This window comes from Carlito syrichta, unplaced genomic scaffold (assembly GCF_000164805.1).
Source record: "Carlito syrichta isolate Samal-C Ts95f unplaced genomic scaffold, Tarsius_syrichta-2.0.1 Scaffold303285, whole genome shotgun sequence".
Lineage (NCBI taxonomy): Eukaryota > Metazoa > Chordata > Mammalia > Primates > Tarsiidae > Carlito > Carlito syrichta.
Genome location: NW_007247381.1, coordinates 277,199 through 283,898, shown reverse-complemented (window position 1 = coordinate 283,898; position 6,700 = coordinate 277,199).

The window sequence follows — 6,700 nt, the reverse complement described above, 5'->3', positions numbered from 1 at the left end:
AGCTGGAACTACAGGTGCGCACTACCACGCCCGGTTAATTTTTGATTTATTGTAGAGATGTGGTATCGCCAAGTTGCCCAGACGGGTCTTGACTCCTTTTCCTTCCCCAGCCAAAAAAAAAAAATCTGTTTTTCTCCCATGCTTTCTTTCTCAGAAATATCATGATTTAATAACAAAATTCCAGTTTAAAGCTGATCTCTCCCTTTTCCCAGTCCTCCCCCCCAACAATGTCTATCAATTCTGTCTCCACTCTGTATATGAAATCAGTGGTCATCTCACTACGGCTACTGTCCTCCCATGCTAAGCCACCAACCTCTCACATGGACTTCTTCCAGCATCTCCTACCTGGCCTCCTGCTTCGGCCTCTGCCCAGCCGGGCATTACAATCAGACCAGATCACCCCCCAAGTTAAGACAAGCTTGGAATAGAGGCTCAACTTCTTCCCAGGGTTTGGGCAGCCTACCCGCTGGTCTCCCACCCAACCCCTCCACCCTCTCGAACACCACTTCTGGGACCCCAGTCCGCCCTGTCATATCCCCATGGCCTTCATTGATGCTATTTCTTTACTCGGTTGTTTTCTTCTCCCACTGGAAGGTAACCTACCTCCAGAGCCTAGTAGGTAAGAGAGACCCAATAATTACCTGTTTAAAGATGAAAAACTCATACGTCCTAACATTTTTATGTAAATTCGCAAGAACTTTATGCCAAAGGTTCTAATTTAAACTTTAAACACTTCAAGGAAGTAATCAATCTGCCTCTAAGAGAATATTACTCCTAGCAACCTTGTTAATAGCTCACATCTTTAAACTAATCATTGGGCAGCATCTTCCACCCTCTTACCACCTACTACAAATAAAAAATAAAGTCTATTTAATTAATTTTTTTTTTAGTTGGGGGTCTCACTCTGTCACCCAGGCCGGCGCGTAGTGGCACAGTCACGGCTCACCACAGCCTCAACCTTCTGGGCTCAAGCAATCCTCCAGCCTCAGTCTTCCGAGTAGATGGAACTACAGGTAAGCACCACCACATTCAACTAATTTTTTATTTTATTTTTTGTAGCAACAAGGTTTTGCTATGTTGTCTAGGCTGGTCTTGAACTTCTTGGCTCAAGCAATCCTCCTTCCTCAGCCTCCTAAAGTGCTAGGATTACAAGTATGAGCCACTGCTCCTAGCCAAGAAAAACAAAGTTTAGAGAGGTTAAGTAACCTTGTGCAAGTTAATATCAATAGGAACAATGAAGACAGGATGGTAGAAAACACAGTATACCCCCTTGGTGTAGCAGAAGGGGTTTCAATTCATTCAGTCTACAAATTGTATTTAGGAGCTACTATATGCTGCAGACTTGGTAATTACTAGGGAGCATGTGGTCCTTGAGGAACAAATTGACTAGGTTGTAGTTTCTACCAGAGAGGTATTTGGAGCTCACTCTCCAAGTTAAGCACGTTCCTGGCTAGAACCAATCACCATGCAGTTGGGATTTCACAAAATTGAAGTCTGGGAAAAACTCATGCTATTAAAAAGTGCCTTTTTTAGTATTTTGAACACTTTGGAAACAATATACAGCAGGTCCTCTAATAGCATTGCTTTGTTGTAACACTGATGAAGAAAAAAGACAATTCCCAAGCAGGGGTTGGCCAGCGTCTGTGGGTATGCACACTCTCCTCATGTCTGTGTGGTTTCCCACATCCTAAAGACATGCACGGTGACCCATTTAGTGTGTCTGCATGGTCCCCGTGTGAGTGAATGTGGGTGTTAGTGTGAGTGTGCCCTGCCCAGGGACGGCAGCCTGGCCAGGGCAGGTGCCAAGTCAGGTTCCAGTCACCCATGACCCTGAATCAAAACAAACACATAAAGAATTATCTAACCCTTTGGAGTAGTCTTTCTTAAATGTGCATATAGTTCACATCTATTTCAATGTTTAATATTAGAAGTGTGAGAGGTCGTTATTTAGAAGTTTGTGACTGGACGTGGTGGCTCACGCCTGTAATCCCAGCACTTTGGGAGGTCAAAGTAGAATGATTGCTTGAGCCCAGGAGTTCGAGACCAGTCTGGGCAACTTGACAAGACCTGGTTTGTACAAAAAAAATTAAAATAAATTAGCCAGGTGTGGTGGCGTATGCCTGTAGTCCCAGCTACTTGGGAGGGTGAGTTGGAAGGATGACCTGAGCCCAGGAGGTCGATGCTGCAGTGAGCCATGATTGTGCCACTGCACTCCAGCCTGGGCAACAGAGTGAGACCCTGCCTAAAAACAAAAACAAAACAAAACAAAAAACAGAATCAGAAGCACTTTGTGATGTTTTGGTGACCAGAATTAAGCCACAGGAATTTATCTCTTGTTCATATCAATTGGTATATGGAAAAATTAGTTTCCTCGTATGTCATTTTGTTTAAATTTGTAGTTTCCAAAAACCTATTGACATTAGGTGGGGACTTGCTGTGCAATAATTGTCCACTAACTTGATTGGTTAAGTGATTAATGAATTCACAATTTCAGAAGAACCACACCCCAGCTGCTGGTAACCTACTTAGGCAGGAAGTGTTACCCAACATAGCAAGGCGGGGAGATGTTAGGGTCAGCTGCCACATTGCTTAGAGCTGCCTCATGAAGGATTCTTCCAAGTTTCCCTTTTTCAAAAAAGAAAAAAAAAACTTGTTTTGTCTGGTTCCTTGCCTCAGCAAATTAATAGTTCTACTCCCTGAATTTGCTGTACTTTACTGCTTGCAAAAACCCTAGCAAGCTGCCACCTTCCCTACTCGAATGTGGTGTTACCTCTTCCTGGGAACCAGTTTCCTATCTCCTTGTGGTGCTCCCAGCACCCCACTATTCCATCAGCTATGTAACAAACCCACCCCAACGTCTATGACTAACCTGTGCTTGGCCGGACAGCTAAGAAGGGCTACACAACAGCACCACCCGTAGAAGTGGCTCCAGTGGACCCTTGGGCTGCAGGATCTCATAGGAGAGGAAACATGGGTTGTCACAGGAGCTCTGTGACACAAGCCATGAGCCCATGGCCATACTTCCCTTAGGCCGCCTCGTGAGCCCCCTCGGAGCTGGGCAGGCTCCTTATCTACAAGTCTCAGGAACAAATGCCCAAGCGCAGCCTGACCTGGCCACGTTCACGTCTCCAACCAGGTCCGGCCGTCTCCTCTTCCTTCCAATCACACCGACCTCATTCAGCATCTGGCAGGCGCCATTCTTGTCTTACTACCAGATTGCAGCCCGTGTTATTCCCTTTCCTTGGATTACTTTTCCCCTTGGCCCAGCTCCATTTCTGGTGACTTGGTTGTCCTCCAGGCCTCACAGTACACACTACTTTTTTTTTTTTTTTTTTTTAGTTGAAGTCTCACTTTGTCGCCCAGGCTGGAGCGCAGTGGCGTGCTCATGGCCACCCCAGCATCGAACTGCTAGGCTCTGGCGATCCTTCTGCTTCAGTTACCGTGCCCGGCTAATTTTTTTACTTATTGTAGAGACGAGGTCTCACCAAGTTGCCCAGGATGGTCTCGAACCTGCAGGCTCAGACAATCCTCTCGCTTCGGCCTCCCAAGTGCTGGGATTACAGGCTTAAGCCACTGCGCCCGGCCCACACACCACTTCTTTTTTTTGAGTTGGAGTCTCACTCTGTCACTCAGACTGGAGTGCAGTGGCCGCTCCCGGCCACCGCAGCCTCGACCTGCTGGGCTCCGGCGATCCTTCCGCCTCAGCCTCCCAAGTAGCTGGAACTATAGGCATGTGCTACCACACCCGGCTAACTTTTTGATTTATTGTGGAGATGAGGTCTCACCAAGTTGCCCAGGCCGGTCTCGAACCTGCGGTCTCAGGCAATCCACTCACCTCAGCCTCCCAAAGCATGGGATTACAGGCTGAGCCACCGAGCCTGGCCACATATCACTTCTTATGGGAACCTTCCCAACAGCCTCCATCAGGCCAGGAAGTCCCCACTGCTGTGTGATCCCAGATCTCCTGCCCCTTCCCTTTCAGAGGTCCTTAACAATCACCTATTTAATTGACTCGGGTCTCCCTGCACTGTGAGGCAGGAATCATCTCTCAGGCCTCCTGGTACATCCTGGTGAGAGCAGCACTCATACATAATTGAAACTGAGTGTGTATTAACTGACTGGATAAATATATACATTTTTTAAGAAATCAGGCTATGTCCTCAGTTGACCTCTGATACGCGGCTATTAAGCTGAGCCTCAACTGTTCAAAAGTAACTTCTTCAAAATCCACGTTCCTTAAGTGGCACCACTTCCATGCTGACGAGAAACAGCTGATGGTTGTGACTAGTGTGTGCAGATCTGAGAGCAGCAGCACTCTGAGCTTGCTGAAGAACCTGACACCACACCTACTGTGCCAGTTCTCACGGGTATACGGGCTGTGGTCCCAGGAACCGGGACAGGCTCTCCTGACTTTGAAGACCTAAGTGGATGAACTAGTTAGAACTTGCTCTGTTGCCACAAACTAGACTAAATTAGTCTCAGTCTTAGGAGGAAAACAATTATTCTTTACCTTGAATGTGTTACCTGTGGCTTCTAGAGCCCTCTGTCAGGCTGAGGATGTTTCCTTCTGTTCCTGGTTTGTTTAGCTTTTTTTCTTCATGATGTAATATTGATTTTGTCAAATACTTTTTTCTGCATCTATTGAGATGATCATATGGTTTTTGTCTTTCATTGTGTTAATATGGTGCGTTACATTCTTCGATTTGGGGATGTTAAACTAACCATGAATTTCTGGGACAAATTCCATTTGGCAATGGTATAGGATCTTTTTTATATGTCACTCATTTGGTTTGCTAATGTTTTGTTGTGGATTGTGCATCCATACTTGCAAGTATTGTGGGTCTCTAGCTTTTCTCTCCCGTGCTTTTATTGTCTGCTTTTGGCATCAGAGTGATACTGGTCTCACCGAATGAGTGTCGACTGAATTTTAAGCAGTTGCTATCTTCCTTGCCTTTGTCTCTCTACCTGTATCTGTCTCTCTCTCTCTCTCTCTCTCTCTCTCTCTCTCTCATTATCTATAAGGCTACAGTCAAGTGTTTTCACTTTTTTTTTGAGGCAAAGTTTCACCTTGTCATCCAGACTGAGTGCAGTGGCACCATCATGGCTCACCTGCAGCCTTGAGCTCCTAGCCTAAAGTGATCCTCCTGCCTCATCCTCCTAGATAGCCAGGACCACAGTTGCATACCATCACGCCTGGCTAACGTTTGTATTTTTTTGTAGAGTGAGATCTCACTTTGTTGACCAGGCTGGTCTCAAACTCCTGGCCTCAAGCAATCCTTCCACCTTGGCCCCCGAAAATGCTGGGATTATAGGCATGAGCTACCACACCTGACCACTTTCTTGAAAAGTCTATATACCTATAGGTTTTCTGGTTTTTGGTCAACAATGACCCACTGAGCACTCGTTTATTTAATAAATATTTACATTGAAATTGTTTTTGTCAGTCTATTCCAGTCATGTTTTTATTCTTACTTAGCCCTCCAAGGAGCACCAGGTGCAGTGTGGGGCCTGAGGAAGGTGTTTGGACAAGGTGAACACAAGGCCTGGGTTTACAGTCTCATGGAGGAGGCAGATAGGCAAACAGGCCTCCCCGGTGCAATGTGTGAGCACCAGCATAGGGGAGCAAACAGTGTATGGGAGCATGCCCACGCTGGACTTGGAGGGAAGGACTGAAACAGGAGACTCCGTAGGAGAAGCCAGGAGAAGATGGCAGAAGTGTATGGGCAGGAAGATGGTTTTAGGCAGAGTCAAGAGAAAGTGAAAATGCCAAGAAGTAAGAGAGCACAGGTGCTGCAGGCACCCAGCGCAACTGAGCACAGATGAGGCTGGAGCAGCGCAAGGGGAGCCAATGGAAACAAAGCCTTGTGAGCTGGAGGGAGGGAGGAGCAATTGTGTATTTATTCTTACATGTTTAACCTTCAGTTACTTTCAAAGTACTCTCCATTTGATGCAGTACACCTGTCAAGACCCCTTTTCCACTGCTCGGAACAGTTTTTGAACTAGTCATTTTGACACCTTTTAGTGCTTCTGCCGTTTTCCGTTTCACCTCTTCCACATTGGCAACACGTTTTCCTTTGAGGACTTTTTTCATCCGGGGTGAGATCAGGTGAATAGGGAGGTTGGGGCTTGGGGGTCATGCCATTTTGGGTCAAAAACTGCTGAGCACTCAGTGTGGAGTGGGCAGTTGCGCTTGTAAATCACCTATCATGAAATGGGCAAACGCGTTGAAAGACTCTCCAAGAAATATTCACTGAAACCAAATGTAACCTCTCACAACAACACTAGTCGGTCCGCTGATGCCGATGGGTTCCTAGAACACTTACCTAGTGGGGGAAGCCTGTACAACAAAGGGCCTGCCCTCCAAAAGATAATTCTGGGGGCTTTTGGGGTCTCCTGTCATATTAAAAATAGTTGTAACAATAAATTGAAAGACCAACATGAGAAAATGGACAAAGCTGAAGTGCCCTTAGAAATCACCCAATTCAAATTCCTCCCCACTTCATAATACATGTTTGAGGTGATGGAATGTTGATTGCCCTGATTGTACACAGGTTTTAAAATATCATGCTGAGCCTGGCTCGGTGGCTCAGCCTGTAATCCCGCGCTTTGGGAGGCTGAGGTGAGTGGGTATCCTGAGCCCGCGAGTTCAAGACCTGCCTGGGCAACTTGGCAAGACCTCATCTCTACAATAAATCAAAAA